The sequence below is a fragment of the Prionailurus bengalensis genome, chromosome B1, assembly GCF_016509475.1.
Source record: "Prionailurus bengalensis isolate Pbe53 chromosome B1, Fcat_Pben_1.1_paternal_pri, whole genome shotgun sequence".
NCBI classification, from domain to species: domain Eukaryota; kingdom Metazoa; phylum Chordata; class Mammalia; order Carnivora; family Felidae; genus Prionailurus; species Prionailurus bengalensis.
Window position 1 is genome coordinate 136324778 of NC_057344.1, and position 19823 is coordinate 136344600.

Sequence of the window (19823 nt, forward strand, 5' to 3'; positions counted from 1 at the left end):
TAGGGATATAATTGGCCCTCAGTAAGCATTTGTTGAGTGAATGAATGTACTTAGGTAATAAGCATGTTGTCACAAAATTATGTAAGTCTTAAGAAAATAAATGTTTACTGTCACTCTTAGGAATTCTAAAACTATTCATTATCGACTGAAAGAATGATAATACATGTTTTATTATGTTTCTTTATTCTTTTTGCCCTAGAAATCTTTTGGTAAATTCATAATCAGTTTTTCTTGATAAAAGCCTGGGTCTCTCTGACTCTAAAGCCCAGGTTCTTTCCCCATGGCACATTGCTCATTAAAACACAGTATTAGGTGATTTAGATGATAAATGCCATGTTTAAATAAACAAGTATGAAATAAAAATAAACTGTGTCAGTTGTTTCTAGGAAAATCATTGATTTGCTTAATAATTTTATTTAGCTTGACTTGTGTAATGACTAGTGACTAAATTAGATCAAGTATAAGGGGTTCAGCTGGCTCTAAGAACCTAGTTCTTATTTCCCAAAATGATGATACACTGTAAATAGACTCTAAAATGATGCTAATAATGTATATTAGTAATTCTATAATTTTTCCTAAATATCTATTAAATGTTTTACAGTATGCTGTGCTGGGTGCATTGGGAGCTACATGGATGTCTAAGACATGTATAGTTTTCTCATACCTTTATTATATGGTGAAGGTAAGATAGATTCATAAGTAATTGAATAGTATGTGATTAGTCTGTGAGTTACAGAAGTTCTATGGATGCTTAGTGAGTAGAAAGGTTACTTTTAGTTGAGACAATTAGGGGAACCTTAAGATGATGTTTGATCTGAATATCAGGGAGATTGATGGGATTTCCTTGGTGAATATTGAAACTTGCTTATGTCAGAATTACAGAAAATTATAAAATAAATCGATTTTACTGTCAGATGAGTTTTCTAGGAAGAAATTAGTCTGACTTTAATATTTAAATAATGAAGATAAGGATTAGGAATAAAGTAAAACATTTAGGAAAACTATTTTTAACATGAAAACTTTACTTCTGCTCCTGAAGTATTTTAGAGCTAGGTCACCCTGAAAATTGTACTAAATATGATTTTATTCTTTTTAAAGATAATTTGATCTGTTGGATTAATGACAAATGTGCTATATATATTTCATCTTAGTTTGGTAACTCCAAAAATAGGTGAGTTATCTCTTTGGTCAAAATGAGAACAGTTTTATTGCTGTTTTATTATTTCTGAGGTTCCTGTGTTTAAAGTATTTCTATTCTCTCTGAGTGAAATGTCATTGGAAAACTTATCTTGACATTGTGAAGTTCATTGCTAAGAGGTAGCTCTTGGTGGCAGCTTGAAGAAGAGGCTGGAGGAAGAAGGAAAGGGACAGTGGGGTTGAATGACAACACCATGGGAAAAGGAGGGGGAGAGAGGGAGAGAAAGAATTTTGTATAAAGGAGAATCGTTCTACCTGAGGTTATTCAATGTAGCCAATGCTATGCTGGACCTAGTCAGACCTAAAGCATTTCTGAAAGCTATAGTGTCTTGGCCAAACCTATATAAAGAGCAGAAAATATTTTGAGTTTGCTTTAGTTATGTAATAAATATTAGTGGAGAATGGTGTCAACATATTCATTTGTGTTCTCCACCTCCTTTTCCACAGAGACCTAGATTTAAATCTGAGTCACCAGAGTAAATAAGTTCAGTGATTCCCAGCTTGTGTTAGATTGCATAACCTAACCAACCACACGGGTTGGCATAGGTGTTTGTACTTTCGGGAGCATGTGGGGAAGCCAGACAGGACATGGCAGCTGTCGAAAGGCATGAAGGCTACCATTACCACCGACATGTACTCGTGTGTTTGGGACAGGGCAGGAGAAATACATGCTGAATAGCCTTTCTGAGATGACAATACTTAAAATACTAGTGATCTGTAGGCATAGCTTGGAGAACAGTATTGTATCTTTCTTAGAAAGCTTATTCTTTTTTTTTCTTTATGAATTTGCATGCACTTTGAATTTTCTCAGCCTAAGACATTCATCAAAAATGAGCCATTTTTTGACTGTTGCTTGCCAGTGTTGAAAGATCTTTAAAAGGATCCTCATATTCTAGCCTTTCTTCCTACTCTGCTTGTTAACACCTACGTTAAGTGTAGATTTTAATAGTTGCTTTGCATATCCTGATGTCAAAACATCATTCCAGTCCAGTCCAGTGAGAATCATTTGCCAAGTGCTATTTTAATGGAAGAGTTGCATTCCAGTACCTAATTGTTGTTTTGGTGGTATTATTTAGTACAAGCATGCTTATATCAATTAATCACATCCGCATGTGTTTTTTTTTTTTTTTTTTTCCAGTTTTGTTAAAGCTTAGAAATGCTCTTATAGCATGCTGATTTTGGTATTTAAAACCTTTTTGTCTCATCCTTCGGAGTAGCAGAGTTAAGTACTATACACAAGTTTTGAGTTTGGTGCATTTCATCATCTACTGTCACTAAGGGGTCAATAAAATAGTCCTATTTTTACAAAATTTTTTAAAGATGGCAAAGTGACTACTTTAGTAAAGAATCCTCTGGCTTATTGGAGTTACAGTTAAAACTAAATTACGTTATTATTTTCCCATCATATCTGTTTTCTTCATGAGAATTCAACTCACTATAAGGTGTCTGCGAACAGCAGTTTAGAAGATATATTAGCCAGTAACTTATTCCCAGATGCCTGTAATAAAATGGATTTTTAAAAAATAAATATTAAACATAGTGTTAGATTGAGGAAACGGTTATAGTAATACAAAATTGGAACAGAGGAAAATAATTGCCTGGTGAAAGGGTAAGCATAAATGAAATTAATCCATGGTACGGGATGCATTTTTCATTGCACTTAATGATCGATAGGGAGTTGTTTTGGGGAAGAGGAACTTAGAACTCATATCACACTTGGTTTTGTTAGAGTAAGGTTTTCCCTGGAAGTTGTCATTCCACAGTGACTGTATTGCGGTCTAAGTTGAGTATATTTGACACTCCTTACTATCGTCTGAATTCTTGATTGTTTTTTTCAGTCAACAAGAGTTTTGTTTTGTTGTTTAAGTTTATTTAAGCAGTCACTACACCCAATGTGAGGCTTGAACTCATGACCCTGAGATCCAGAGCTGCATACTCTACTGACTGAGCCAGCCAGGCGCCCCTCAGCAAGAGTTTATGAACTGTCTACTTTCTGTGCTGAAAATGTCAAAATGATAAAATACTATTCCTCATTTCAAAGAACTAGTAAACTACTTTGCCTTATGAACAGATAATTACTAAATATTGTGGTAATGTCTGTTTTGAGTTTCATTAGCTTCCTTCTCTAGCCACGGTATTTGAGGTTCCTTACTAGTCATTGCACTTGTTCGTGCTGCAACTCTCTTGGCTTACCTAGGGTAAGTACACACACCTTTTTCCTTGAATCTTGGGCTGCTTTGCAGTTTTTCCTTATACCTGTGATGACCCCATTTGTGGCTTGATCTTTTTAGTTAGGAATCAAGGTAGGGAAAACCAGGAGAGGGAACTTTAATGAAGGTGTAATAATAATAACGAAGCCAGACTTTGGAGAAGGTGAGGGGAATACCATATTGGGTACCAAATAGAATTAGAAGTTTAAGTTTCATAAGGGAGTATTCAGCCTTGATCAGAAGAAATACTAATTGGGTCACCTGGCTGGCTCTGTTGGTAGAGCATGTGACTTGATTTCAGGGTTGTAAGGTCAAGCCCCACGTTGGGTAGAGAGATAATTTAAAAATAAATAAAATCTGGGGCGCCTGGGTGGCGCAGTCGGTTAAGCGTCCGACTTCAGCCAGGTCACCATCTCGCGGTCTGTGAGTTCGAGCCCCGCGTCAGGCTCTGGGCTGATGGCTCAGAGCCGGGAGCCTGTTTCCGATTCTGTGTCTCCCTCTCTCTCTGCCCCTCCCCCGTTCATGCTCTGTCTCTCTCTGTCCCAAAAATAAATAAACGTTGGGAAAAAAAATTAAAAAAAATAAAAAATAAATAAATAAAATCTTAAAAATAAGGGGAGATATTAATCTATATGACTAGACATATGCACTGTTTTACTGCCCTGATATACCTTATCTGTTTTATTAATTTCTTAATCAAGAAATTACTGCTTAGAACTCTGGGGAATAAAATGGTTGGTCATTTCTATATGCTATAATAGAATATATTTATAAAATGTAATATAGTCTTTGTGTTTTTCTCTACTTTAAAAAATTATAATCTAATGATTAAAAAAAATTTTTTTGGCATATATATGTCCAAGAATCATACTGTTATTTTAATATCACTGTATTACAAAGTTTACAGTCCTACCATTTAGAAAATAATTTTTTTCTTTTGCTTATGTGTTTATTTGTTTCTAAACTCTGTAAGTTTGCTTACTTGTACAATATCTCAAGATTTGATAGAGTTTTGTTGTATTAATGATATGATAGAACATGGCCAAGTTTTAGACTAGGGCAGAGGTTACTATTATACAGGACAGACTGGAAGGAGTCCACACTTAGAAATAGTACTGCATGTTGCAGCCATACTCGTTTAAACTACAGGTGTTGAGGAAAGGTCTCTGGTAAGCCATATTAGGAGTAGGACGGCCAGGGAGCCATCCATGCAACCTTTTGTTATGTGAATTTGAGGTAAAGAAGCACATGGAATCTTAGAGAGAGTGTGCGTGTGTGTGTGTGTGTGTGTGTGTGTGTGTGTGTGTGTGTAAATGAATAAAATAAGTACCTACATGTACACACGTATGAGTGACTGCCAGAGAATTCTGTTTGTGGATGCTGGACCTGATTTCTGTCCTTGGGATTGGGACTGGTAACCAAAAATAGGTGTCCCAGTCCTAGGAAGAGAAAAGGCAGGGACCAGACTGGGAACCTCTAAAAGTGTCAAAACAGAAGCCTAGTTATAATAACTGAGGTATCAACAGGGCTAAAATGGCAGAAAGGGTAAGAATAGAGCAGAGGGTGTATCAGAACAAGCTAGGATCCCTTGTCATCTAATCTGGGGTGTAAGGGTTAGGTGGATTAGTGTTAATAACGACTTGATCTGGGGGCGCCTGGGTGGCTCAGTTGGTTAAACCTCAGACTTTGACCCAGGTCATGATCTCTCAGTCTGGGAGTTCGAACCCTGTGTTGGGTTCTTTGTTGACAGGTTAGAGCCTGGAACCTGCTTCAGATTCTGTGTCTCTCTCTCTGCCCCTCATGCTCATGCTCTATTTCTCAAAAATAAATTAAAAAAATAAAAAGTAACGACTTGATCTGGAATTGAAGATTGGGGCTAAAACTGCTGTCATGAGTCTGTGTTGGTGACCTAGGATTTAAGTAACAGGAGAAGCAGGCTGGGCTTGACTTTTTTTTTTTTTTAATTTTGAGAGAGAGAGAGAGAGAGAGAGAGAGAGAGAGAGAGAATATGTGAGAGCAAGCCGAGGAGGGGCAGAGAGAGAGAATCCCAGGCAGGCTCTTCACTGTCAGCTCAGTGTCTGATGTGGGGCTCAATCTCACCAACCGTGACATCATGACCTAAGCCAAATCAAGAGTCAGCTGCTTAACTGACTCAGCCGCCCAGGTGCCCTTTGACATTTGTATGCTAAATATCTTTTTATTTTAAGTTTATTTATTTTGAGAGAGAGATAGACAGCATGAGTAGGGGAGGGGCAGAGAGAGGGAGGGAGAGAGAGAGAATCCCAGGCAGGCTCCTCACTGTCAGCACAGAGACGGATGAGGGGCTGGAGCTCATGAAATCGTGAAATCATGACCTGAGCCGAAACCTAGAGTCGGACGCTTAACTAACTGAGCCACCCAGGTGCCCTATACTAAATATCTTTTAAGGAAAAAATTCATTTCCATTGTTAATCAGTAATCATTTACTTTGCTTTATTGGCACTGGTAAGGCATCACGAGTTGCAGAGAACTGCTGATGCCTCATTGTAAAGTCTTAACAGGGAACTGCTGTTGAAGTGAACAAACTGAAGCTTTGGAGTAAATACGCTTTGTTGCAAAATAAGAGGATATGAAAAAGCATGGTAGGCATGAGGGTTCTAATGTCATGATTCTGGAGGCAAAGTACAATATGTTAAGAGTTGAGTTTTTTGAGCAGGGTAAGAGGAAGTAAAAAAAATATGATAATTTGACATTAAAATGACAACCTTCCACACTCTTTTTACTTCCTAGAAGTCATAATAGCATTTTGGGGGTTGCAGTTAGCTGATAGTCATTAGCTTAAAGGGAACAAAAGCCATTTTTGGAATCTGTACTGGACATTGAATGACAAATTGAACAAGTGGGGCTTGATCAGAAAAAATTAGAGACCTCTAGAGATCTCATTAGCAATTAAAAACAATTTTTTTTAATGTTTATTTTTGAGAGAGAGAGAGAGGGAAACAGGCTCCAGGCTCGAGGCTGTCAGCACAGAGCCCAATGTGGGGTTCAAACCCACAAACTGTGAGATGATGACCTGAGCCAAAGTCAGACACTCGACTGAGCCACCCAGGCACCCCTCATTAGCAATTTTTATACCTTCTCTCTAGACTCCCTGCCTTGCCTTTTCAGTTTTTATATTCCAATAAGAAAGGATTAGATTACCCTGTTCAGACCAGGTATCTGTCTCCCAGAGACAGGGACAAGCATTATGAGGCATAGTTATAATCCCAGGAGTCTATGCTTGTGTGCTGGGGGCCACCCCTAAGAAGGGGAAATCAAAAGTGGGGCAGCCCTCCTAGGAAATATGTAGAATATCTCAGCCTTTAGTAGTTTAATCTCTTTTCCCTTCTTTTCTTTCCCCTCCTTTTCCTCCCCACTTACGTAAATGCAGAAGATAACCCTGCTGTCCCATCTGTTGATGCATTTTTAGTGGGAGAAAATCTCCATGCAAGCTGAGGTACCACATCGACAGGCAGGGCCATAGGGATACTGAGTCTAGGTGATAGCCTGCTGCCACTGGTTTCATTGTGATTCTTGATATTTTACAACTTAAATTTACTGCTAAATTGTCATTTGCATGATTGGAGGAAAAGAAAGGGAAATAAAAAGAAAATGTGTTTAAAGGGAAAGATGGGGTACTTACTATACACCAGTGACTAGTAAGGATATAAATGATGGCTTCAGTCTTTAGCTTTTCATCAGTGCATACACCCTAATCTGTTTTACTTCAGATTTTGTACCTTCTGCTAGTATCTTGGCTTATCAGGGTTCTGTTCCTAACAAGCTGACCTAGTCCTTTATTCTTCTTGTTTTGTTTTTATTTTTATTTTTCATATCTTTTTTATTTTGAGATAGAGGTGGTGGGGTGGAGGGGCAGAGAGAGTGAGGGATAAAGAGAATCCCAAGCAGGTTCTGCACTGTTAGCACAGAGCCCAATTCGGGACTTGAACTCACAAACTGTGAGATCATGACTCAAGCCAAAGCCAGATGCTTAACTGAACTACCAGGTGCCCCCTAATCCTTCATTCTTGAAAGGGTCTGAGCCTCTGGTAATTCCAACAGTATAGAATTGTGATAGTCTTTCACTAACCTTAACGTGTACACAGTATTGTAAGAATGTATTCCAGATCTCCCAGAGTTCTTCTCATGGTCTTCCAAGTCCCAAAGTCATAGTAGCAATCTCTTCTCCCCTTGCTAGTCAGGGACAGTCACCCCCAGCCAATTCTGTAGCCTCTGTTTTTGCTTGTCTTGTTTTTCTACTGTCTCGAGGAAATCAAACTGAACATGGTAAGCTCAGCTTTCAATAGAGTGAAGCAGTTATTTTGTTTCCTGGTATAAATATTTCCTCATTGGGTACTAAAACTTCTAGATCAGCAGATTTCAGAGTTCTTGAGATAAAAGGCAAAACTTTGAGAGCAGAAATCACTCTACGAAAATCATTGGTTCCCTCAGCCATTGTATTCTGGAGATAGGAAACAGCAGTTACTGGTTGGTGGTTCACAGCCTTGTAGGCCGCAGCATCCCAGATTCAGAAGTTTTTAGCTGGAGCAACAACTGGTACACGAAGCTTCAAGAAGCCTTTTCTTCCTATTAGGGACCCAGCTGTGTCTGAAGAAGAGTCTATTTGATATGAGGCCCTGAGCATCCGCTCACTGCCATTTGAAGTGAATGCTTAGATCAAAGGCCATGTGATTTATAGGAGACATTCGGTTAATCTTGTGTAGTGGTGCTGGCAAGGCAACTTCAGAATTGGTGTCTCTTATAGAAAGAATCAGCCATCACCATTTTTTTAAAGTTTTTATTTAGGGGCGCCTGGGTGGCTCAGTCAGTTAAGCATCCAACTTTGGCTCAGGTCATAATCTCGCAGTTCGTGAGTTCGAGCCACCATGTCAGGCTCTTGCTGACGGCTCAGAGCCTGGAGCCTGCTTCAGATTCTGTGTCCTGCCCCCCTCTCCCCACCCCCCCCCCCCCCGCCTCCACCCCACCCCTGCTTGTGCGCTCTCTCTCTCTTTCAACAATGAATAAAGATTTTAAAAAATTTTAAGTTTTTATTTAAATTCCAGTTCACATACAATGTAGTATTAATTTCAGGTGTAGAATTAGTGATTGAACACCACATCCAACGAGTGCCCTCCTTAATCCCCATCACCTATTTAACCCATCCCCCACCTACTGCCATCACCATTTCTATAATCCAAGGGGCTTGCAGTATTTTGCCTGCTAAGAAGTAGTGCCTGTGGGGAACTCAGGCAAATGGATCCTGGGCAGTAGTAGCAGCTGAGGTCCATCTTAGTGTAATTGATCTCTTGCATAACTGCTTTTCCTACCACCTGGTTGTGATTGTTTTCATGAACTCACTAGGCAAGGACTAGGCTGGCTGCAGGAGGATTTATGACTTGATCTCTGATTTGAGCCATCTCTCCAGTGATTATTAAGAGCCTTTACATTTTGATTTGTTTGATTTGGTAGTAGAGGATTCTGGTGAGGAATTTTTTAGGGTATGGCACCATTGTAAGAGGCTCATTCAAATAGCCATTCCTTTTTTTCCCCCCTCCCAAATAGCCATTCCTTAAATCTTTCCTTGGTTTTTCCTCTGATCTTTTCCTTCAAGGCCATTCATCATGGCACAGAGAAGGGAAGGATTGTAGGCTGTCTAGCCACTCCAAGAAATGTCTACTACAGAAGTAATAATGTGGTCTGCAAGTTCCCAAAATTTAATAATATTTTCTAAAAGTTTTCAACATGTTTTTGTCTTAATTAGATTCAGATCTTTTCCCATTTAGATTTCATGTTGTACAGTTTCTCAGCCATAAAGACCTTATTTTAAAATTTGTTTTTATTTTGGTTTATAGAATGCTAAAACACAATATATCCTTTGTGAAGGCATGTGTGTATGTATATATGTATGTATATGTGCATACACACACACACACACATCTGAGCATAGGACGTGTTTATAAAATGCATACCAGAATTTTATGATTGATTATCTTTGGGGCATGGGTTAGGGGAAAAGAAGATTAAGTGTTGTGGAGAGCAACTTTTATTGTTTTACTTCAAAAAATGTGTACTACTTGACATTTCATATTCTATTGAGGATGCACCTTTATTAATATGAAAACGTTGGCATAAAATTTTTGTTTCTTATAGTTAACGTTAGAGAGTTTTAGGATGATTTAAGGACTAATAAGCAGTACTTATATATAAAGCTATCTGTGCTGTCAACAAAAGCGTTGTTGTGGTTTTTAATTTTTTTTTTTTGCCTATTTGAGAGTTAGATGCTTCTTGAAAGTCACTGCATAAATTAGTTTTTCATGTATTTACGCTAAAGTTGAATTTGCTTTTCTCGTCAACATAAAGTTTTTATTTAAAACTATAATTAACAGGGGCACCTGGGTGGCTCAGTTGGTTGAGTGACTGACTCTTGATTTTGGCTCGGGTCATGATCTCATAGTTTTGGAGATTGAGCCCTGTGCTGGCAGTGCAGAGCCTGCTTGGGATTCTCTCTCTCCCCTCTCTCTGTACCTCCCCTTGCTCTCTCTCTCTCTCTCTCTCTCTCTCTCAAAATAAACTTTAAAAATACAAAATAAAACTGTAATTAACAAAAAGTATAATATATCTTACTCTGAAATGTCTATAATTCAGAGGTCAAGTTGCAATAAAGAATTGCAGGAAGGAGGCTTTCAACATGTTATTCTCTCTTCTAATTTTAGGTTTTGTATCAGGTATCTGATAGGGACCCAATGCTATGAAGAGCTCTAAACTAGAAGTAAAAGGATGTACTTTCCAGTTTTTAGTATGTGCGGGCCGGATTGTATCATCGTTAGACTATTCAGTAGTTGACAATGATTTTGTCACCTCCCAAAAAGCAGTCAATTATATCTTTTTTTTTTTTTTTAAATAAACATTCCTTCAAGTATATTTGGAGAAAAGTGAACAAATTTTAAGTGAATTTTCTGTATATGAACTTTTAAATGTAGTATTTTTAAAAATGAAAGGCTGGCCACAAGCCAGGAAAAATATTTGCAAAGCATATAGCTGGCAGAGGATTTGAACCAAAATATCTTAAGAACTCTCACTATTTGATAATAAGACAAAGAACCCTGTCAAAAAATAGACAAAGGGTTTGCACCAGAGATATATGAATGACCAATACATCCCACATAGAAGATACTCAGCATCACTAGTCATCAAGGAAATGTAGATTTAAACCATAGGGTGGTACTATTACACACCCACTAGCATGGCTAGGAATAAAGTCTGATAATATTAGAATTGGTGCAGATTTGGAGCAACTAGGAGTTTCCTTTCATACATTGCTGGTGAAATGGTATAGCCACTTTAGCAAACAATTGAGGAGTTTCTTATAAAGTTAAACATATTCTCTATGAACTCTTAAGTTACATTCCTAGGTATACATGCAAGAGAAATGAAAGCATATGTCCACAAAAAGCTAATGTTCATAGTATTATTCAAAATGGTTCTAATTTGCTTTTAATGAATAGTTAACAATATTGAACAACCTTTCATGTGTTTCTTTGCTATGTCTATATCTGTCTTTTTAAGAAGTATAGACATCTTTCACTCTTAAAAAATTTTTTTTAATGTTTATTTACTTTTGAGAGAGAGACAGAGCGTGAGTAGGAGAAGGGCAGAGAGAGAGAGAGGGAGACACAGAATCTGAAACAGGCTCCCCGCTCTGAACTGTCGGCACAGAGCCCAACGCTGGACTCAACTCACAAACCTCAAGATCATGACCTGAGCCAAAGTCTGATGCTTAACCAACTGAGCCAACCCCAGGTGCCCCTCTTTAGCTCTTTTTAAAATTAGGTTGCTTATTTTATTATTGAGCCATAAGAGTTTTTAATATATTTTGGATCTAATTGTCTTTTTTTGTGGTGCATATTTTATGAATACTTTCTCCAAGTTTGTGGATTTATTTCTTTTCTAAAAAACAGTTTGTTTATTTTAAGTAAACTGTACCCCCATTGGGGAGCTCAGACTCCACTGACTGACCCAGCCAGTCACCCTGAATTTGTTTCTCTTTTCTTTTTTTATGTTTGTTTATATTTGAGAGAGAGAGAGACAGAGCACAAGCCAGGGAGGGCAGAGAGAGAGGGAGGCACAGAATCTGAAGCAGGTTTCAGACTCTGCTGTTAGCACAGAGCCCGACACAGGGCTCGAACTCACACACTGTGAGTGAGATCATGACCTGAGTAGAAGTCAGATGCTTAACCGACTGAGCCACCCAGGCACCCCTATTTCATTTTTAAAACCATGTGTTTTGAAGAGAGAAGTTTTGACAACAGAGAGAAACACTGACAACAGTGTTTGTTTCCTTTTGTGGTTTGTGCTGAGAAATTCAGGGAATTCTGTTCAGAGAATTCTGTGCCTAACCGAAAGTCAACATTATTTAGCAGTGTTTTCTTCTACAAGTTTTATAGTTTACATTTTGCATTTTGATCTGTGCTTCATTTTGAGTTAAATTTTGGATATGTTCTGATATATGGGCTGGTTGAGGTTCTTTTTGGTTTGGTTTTGGTTTTTGTATATGGATACAGGTGTCCTAGCACCATTTGGTGAAAAGCTTTCTTTTTCTCCATTGAATTGCTTGACATCTTTGTCAAAAATCAATAGACAACACGTGTGCATCTATTTTTGGAATTTCTGTTCTTTTCCGTTAATGTAGGTGTCTGTCCTGTCATCAGTACTACATTGTCTTGATTACTGTAGCTTTAGAGTAAGTCTTGAAATCAAGTAATATGAGTACTCCAACTTTCTTGTTTGTTTTGAAATTGTTTTGGCTTCTAGTTTCCTTGCTTATCTGTGTAAAGCTTAGAATAATCCTGTCAGTTAAAAAAAAAAAAAAGTACTAGAATTCAGATGCAGATTACGTTAAATCCATAGATAAATTTGAAGAGAAGTGATAACTATGTTGAGTCTCCAGATCTGTGAACACGTTATATCTCTCTTTACTCTGGTCATCTTTGATTTATCTCATCAGTGTTTTGTAGTGTTCAGAGTACAGATCTTAACACACAGTGTGTTAGATTTATCCCCAAGTATTTCATGTTTTTTGGTTGCTGTTATAAATGACAGTATGTATATATGTAATTTTTACTTGTTGATATGTGGAAATATCTTTATATATTGAATTTTGTATACTACAACCTTGCTAAATTCCCTTATTAAATCTAGTAGGGTTTTTGTAGATTCTTTGGGGTTTTCTGTATAGTCATGTTGCCTGGGAAAAAGTTTTATTTCTTCCTTTGTAATGTATGCTTTTTATTTCTTTTCTATACCTGGTAGCACTGGCTAAGACTTCCAATATAATGTTAAAGACAGAAAGCATTCATAATTTCACCTTTAAATAGGTATTCGCTGTGTTTTAAGGATGACAATTATCAGGTTAGGTTGCATTCTGTTACTAGGTTAGTAAGAGTTTTTAAAATCATGAATGGATGATTTTGTCAAATGCTTATTTTGTACTGAGATTATCATATGCTTTTTCTTCTTTATTCAGTTGATATAATGAATTATATTGATTAATTTTTCAACTGTTGAGCCAGCCTTGTATTTCCAGGATAAACTCCACTTGGTCATGATGTGATATTTCTATTATATATTGCTAATATTTTGTTAAAATTTTTTGCATCTGTCTTCATAAAGGATATCAGATTTCTAGTCTCTCTCTCTTTTTTTAAAATGTCTTTGTTTGGTTTTGGTATTAAGAAATTATTGGTCTCATACAATGTTTTGGGAAGAGCTTCCTCCAGTCTGGTTTGAGCTGGTTAGAGTAAACACACATATATAGTTTGATATCTTTTGATTTAAGAAACGGGTGAGGGATTATATATATATATATATAATTGAGCATGCATATATATATATATATATATATATATGCTCAACTTTGCAAAGGTAGGGGTGGTTGGAGGCCATGGGACCAAAGATTTATGGGAGAGAATGACCCTCCTCAAGGTATATCTTAAAAAAAAAATGTTTATTTATTTTTGAAAAAGAGAATCCCAAGCACGCCCTGTACTGTCAGAGCAGAGCCTGACACCAGGCTCGATGCCACGAATCATGAGACCATGATCTGAGCCAAAATCAAGTCAGATACTCAATCAACTGAACCATCTAGGCACCCCCAAAGTGTATCTTTTTATATATTGAATTTTCAAAACAAAGCATGTTATCTTCCATATTCAAAATAAGATGGGGATGGGAAAAGTCTTTTTTTTTTTTTTAATTTTTTTTCAACTTTTTTAATTTATTTTTGGGACAGAGAGAGCATGAACGGGGGAGGGGCAGAGAGAGAGGGAGACACAGAATCGGAAACAGGCTCCAGGCTCTGAGCTATCAGCCCAGAGCCTGACCCGGGGCTCGAACTCACGGACCGCGAGATCGTGACCTGGCTGAAGTCAGACACTTAACCGACTAGCGCCACCCAGGCGCCCCAGGGATGGGAAGAATCTTAAACTATTAAAATAAATGAACCTGTCTATATTTTAATCTAGTGCTATACCTATATTGTAAGGGAAGAATGAGTCTAAATGATTCATTAACACAGTATTTGACTATTTACCCTCAACTTGGGTGGAGGAAGAGGGAGGGATTGCAAACAAATCTTGAACTCTTTCTACTAGAGTTTATTTTTGTAGTGACATAGGCAAAGCAGCTCTAGGTCATTTTTAGGTGTATCATGCATTGGCTAAATATTTAGGTTATTGGAGCCAGGGCCTGAGGATGGAGGGACGTGCAAATATGGAAAGGGGAAAGGCAGAAATTAATCCTGTGGAGATGGATTGAAACTAAAGGTATTAATGTGAAGTCATTATTTTTGCAACTAGTATGTATATGTGTGCACAAATGTGTATCTACATGTGGCATGTATGTACACATATATTTGTATGCGTGTGTGTGTGTATATATATACACACATATATATATACGTGTATATACACATATATACGTATATATATATGTGTATATACACGTATATATATGTGTGTATATATATACGTGTATATATGCACACATATGTGTGTGTGTGTGTGTGTGTGTGTGTGTGTGTGTATATATATATATATATATGCATTTGTATATTTCCTGGTAACTCCAGTAAAAAGGCTGAGAAGAAAAGAACAGTGAGAACACTTAATTCCCAAATCTTGGTCTGTACCACTGTTCCCAGCACAGAGGAACCAGAGATCCTCAGAGAATTGGCTGATTGCAGGTCTGGGCAGGGTACATACCAGGTGACCTGTATCCTTTTCTTTTTTTATGTACTAGAAAATAATTTTTTCTTTTTTAAATGGGAGCATTTCATAAGAAGCCTGTTGGGTTTCCTACTGGTTCATTCAGTCTGTATTAATTTAATCATAAATAAGTATAATAATTAACTATGAACTAGTAGAAATAGGAATCATTATTCATAGTAAATAAACTGATAAATGAATAAGTAGAGAAGGGAGGTCTCTTGCTTACAGTAGAATTCTAAGTTCTAGAGCTGGAAAATCGTCAATTTGCAGCCATTATAGTAAAGATAAGACAGGGCAAGAAATAACAAAATCGAGGGGGCATGTTGATGAGGTGAAGGTTATTTCCATGGTATTAAAGTGTCTTCCAACAAATGACTTATTATTTGCAAGGTACAAAATTGGGTTTATACGTTGGTGACAACAACGTGGGGCAAATGACTACCATGTGATTTCAGATATGACATCCTGAGGGGATATACCATCATCTGTGTGGTAATCTGGCCAAAACTGCATAACCTGAATCTCATCATGAGGGAACATTAGACAGACTCAACTGAGGAGCATTCTACTTAGAGGAGGGAAGGGCACCTGGGTGGCTTAGTTAAGTGTCCAACTCTGGATTTTGGCTCAGGTCATGATCTCATGATTTATGGGATCAAGCCATCCTTCCTCAGGCTCTTCACTGACAGCATGGAGCCTGCTTGGGATTCTCTCTCTCCTCCTCTCCCTGCCCCACCCCTGTGTGTACACGCACATGCACACGCTCTCTTTCTCAAAAATTAAAACATTTTAAAAAGTGGGGGATGGAGCTGTGTTCTTCCAAAAATTGAATGTCATAAAAGACAGGGCAGTGTTCTGTATTAAAGAAGGCTTAAGAGAGATAATCACTAACTGCACTACCTGACCCTATACTGGATGGGGGGAAAATACTATAAAAGGATAGTATTGAAGGACCCATTGAAAAAATTGGGGATGTGGATACTAGAGAAAATAAAAACATTGTAACACTGTTCAAATTACTGAAGATTACTCTGGTTATAAAAGAGAATATCTCTATTCTTAGGAAATGCATAGTGAGTCAATGGAGCAAAGGGCTGTGATGTTATATAATTTATCTTCGGTTTGTTTAGAGGAAAAATAGTGTGAGTGTGTGTGTCCGTGTGAATGGAAAGGAAGTGCAAGAGAATCCATGAGCACAGATGATAAAACAAAGAGGGTAACATTAACAATTGGTGACTTTAGGCATAGTGGTGGTTTTTAATTCTTATATTTGCAGCTTTTATGTAAGTCTGAAATTATTTCCAAACCACATATTTAAAACACTTAAAAATATCTGCCCTTTATTTTTAGAGTTTCTTTATTTATAAAGAGTATGGTTCTTTGTCTGGAACCAGTTTGGAATGAACATTTTTGTAATATTTTCCTGTGTGTTGGTGTTGTGCCTCTGCCAGCCAACCATTGTTGAATATGACAGCAGTTAGTGGAAAATAAGTGTCACTGTGTGGACAGCTAGAATTTAAGACCTGATTTGGGGAGGGGAACTATTTACTACAGTGATTACTTTAATTTTCTAGAAGTATTGGCTACAATGCCTATTGAAGTCTTTCGAGTTGTTATCACTTAACTGTTGAAATACTAGAATGATTATTTTACATCAAAAATCTATTGCCCCTGATTAGATATTCTTGTTTTGTAAACTCAGGAAGATTGTAATTTTTAGCCTAAGAGTGTAATTACTTATTTGTTCTTCAAAAAAATGTTTATTGAATGCCTACTGTGTGCCATAACCCTTTCTAGGCATTGAAGGTATAGCATCAAACAGAACAAAGCTCTTGCCCTTGTGGGTTTTATGTTTTTGTGGGAGGATATAGACAAACAGGAAAGAAGTGAAATAAATTTATGTTAGTAACACAGGAGAAAAATAGGTAGATTAGGGATGCTGGGAGTAAAATTGTTACAGTTTTAAAAAGAGTGGACAGGAAAGACTTAGTTCAGGAGACAAATATTTGCGCAAAGATCTGAAGATAGTGTAGGAGTGAGGCATGTAGAGATAATCATCTCCTGGAAAAGCATTTGGGCAGAGAGAACAGCAAGTGTAAAGGAGTATGTCTAGCGTGAATACGGAATTGCAAGGAGGTCAGTAGGAAATGAGGTCAGAGGTAATAGGGGCCAAATTATGTAGGTTCTTTTTATGCTATTTTAAAGATTGTGGCATTTACTCTGGGATGAGAAGTCATTAGGAGATTTTGGGCACAGATGTTACACTGTATGAGTTATGTAAGATTATCAGGATCACTCTGACTGCTTTGATGAGAAAGGACTGAAGTGGGGCAAGGGTAGATGTTGGGAGGCCAGTTACTAAACTATGGGAAAAATCCAAGTGACAGATGATACTTATTCTGGTTAAAGTCTCTAGATGATGGGAGGTGGTCAGAATCTGGATGCATTTTGTAGACAGAGTCAGTACAGTTTGCTATTGGATGGAGAAAGGGTAAATACTTGAACTTTAGTGATTAGTGAGAAGAGGAGAAGGAAGCCAAGGAGGTGAGGAGAGACCAGTGAGATAGGATGAAACCAGGAGAAACTTTGTTCTAGAAGCCAGATAGAGAAGATATCAGGGTTTGATGAGTCATACCAGTTGGCTGTAGATAGGTCAAGAAAGATGAGAACTTGGATTTAATAATAATATGTAAGTTCAATGGCATATTGGGGAGCAAAAGTCTCATTAGAATGTGTTCAATTTGAATTGAAGAATCTTGGAAACAGAGTATGGTCATCTCTTTTGTGACCTTTTGTAAGAAAGGAATCAGAAACTGGCCAGAAACTAGAGAGGTGATGGTAGGTTCAAAAGGTTCCTTGTTATTGTTTGTTTTCTAATGATTGGAAATACACACACACACACACACACACACACACACACACACACACACAAATGGTTTGCTTCATAATAAGGAGGAAATTAGGAAATTGATGCTAGAGAGGAGAGAATTGGGCCTTACTAGAGCAATGTTCTTGAAAGGTAGGGGCATGATATCTATTTTCAAAGTGGAGGAGTTAGACTTTTTGACCCAAAAAGTTCAAGCATAGTAGAAGAGTAAATCTGTAGAATTTGGTGAGTGGGTTAAGTGTGGTTCTGGAAGTTCTCTTCTGATTGCTTATATATATATAGGAATCAAGGACAGCATGTAGAGTGACTCAGATCTTAGGTGGCTTTTGATTTTTTTTTTCTTGAATGGTGCAGATTAGGTGATCTGCCAGGAGTCCTGAGAAGCAACAGGAGGGCTGTAGCCATGCTTGTTAAGTTTTTTTTGTTTTTTGTTTTTTTTTTTTTTGAGACATTTAGGTTTTTGTTACTCTTCAGTCTAATTGGTTTGTATAACACTTAGGAAGAGATTATAAAAAAAAATTTTTTTTAATTTTTTTAAATGTTTATTTATTTTTGACAGAGAGAGAGAGAGAGAGAGAGAGACAGAGCATGCGTGGGGGAGGGGCAGAGAGAGAGGGAGACACAGAATCTGAAGCAGGCTCCAGGCTCTGAGCTGTCAGCACAGAGCCCGACGTGGGGCTCAAACTCACAACGAGATCATGACCTGAGCCGAAGTTAGACACTCAACCAACTGAACCACCCAGGCTCCCCTAAAAATTTTTTTAAATGTTTTTATTTTTCAGAGAGACAGAGCATGAGCAGGGGAGGGGCAGAGAGAGGGAGACACAGAATCTGAAGCAGGCTCCAGGTTCTGAGCTGTCAGCACAGAGCCCAATGTGGGGTTGGAACTCACGAACCATGAGATCATGACCTGAGCCGAAGTCAGACGCTTAACCGACTGAGCCACCCAGGGCAGGGATTCTTAAAACACTTTTGGGGCTCTGGAAAAATTTTTTTCCCATTGATCTTCGAGCCAAAAAGTATGATTCTAAGGTCCTTAGAATTTTCATTAAATTGTAGGCTCTTAAAGACATATTTAAGCCAAGGAGGTACAGCTAATTGTCTAGTCAAGTCTGGAATCTCTGTGGTCTTCTGAATTATATAATTTAATTTGGAAATTCAGTTTTCATACCTGTGTGCATATTCATGTATTCAAACTCAACCTGTTGACAATATAGCTGACTTATTCTAAATTAGAGGCAACCAAAACATGAAATAAAAATGTGTAGAATGTCAAAGTCAAAATAAGAACTCTGCCTAAAGTGTGATTTATTTATTTTACTTGAGAGAGAAAGACCCAGGGGAGTGTGTGCGTACCCAGGCAGTGGAGGGGAAGAGGGAGAGAGAGAGAGAGGGAGAGGAAGGGAGAGAAAAAAAAAGAAAGAAAAGAGAAAAGAAAAGAAAAGAAAAGAAAGAGAAAATATTAAGCAGGTTCTATGCTCAGCACAAGCCCATTGCAGCACTTGATCCCACCACCAGGGGGTCATAACTTGAGCTGAAATCAAAAATTGGGCGCCACCCAGATGCCCCTGAAGTGTGATTTAAATTGTGATTTGGGTAAATTTGATACTTGAAATTATATTGCATTTTGCAGTTAGAATGCATTGAAATCATGTCAAAGCATTTACCCTTGGTGAATTTATGTTAAAATATTAAAATGGGTAAAGCCAAATAATCATCAAAGATGCTAAAATTTCTAGGAAATAATAAGTAAAGGCAGACAGCCGAGGAAGAATTGGCAAAATGTCTGAATAGGCATTTCATAAAAGAGGAAACATGAATTAGCCAATAAATCTGAAGAAATGCTCAGTATCTTTCATCAACAAGAAAATGCAAAGTTAGGCCACAACAGAAGCAACAGGTAGCAACAGAACTACCTGTCGCTGTTGGGATTATAAATTCCTAAACACACATTGGGGAAAGTAAAAATTGGCATCTTCATGAAAAATTGAACATAGACGTATTCATCAACTACTAGGCACAAACTTAAGAGAAACTTTGGCACACAGGCCATAGGAGATGCATATGAGAACTTTTGTAACAGAAATGCTCATAATAGGAAAAAAATCTTGGGAGAAGAATAAGATACTATTGTAAAGAAAATGGATAATTCACTTATATATTTATACAATGCAGAATTATTCTACAGTAAAAGGAATGAGCTACAACTGATGCAGCAACTGGATGAATCTTTAAAACGTAATACTG

General features: G+C 37.5%; 1 protein-coding gene across 1 annotated transcript in view; it reads left to right on the plus strand.

Annotated features, from left to right (window-relative positions):
* WDFY3 (WD repeat and FYVE domain containing 3) overlaps nucleotides 1–19823 on the plus strand; it is a 277948-nt gene that overhangs the window by 11940 nt on the left and 246185 nt on the right.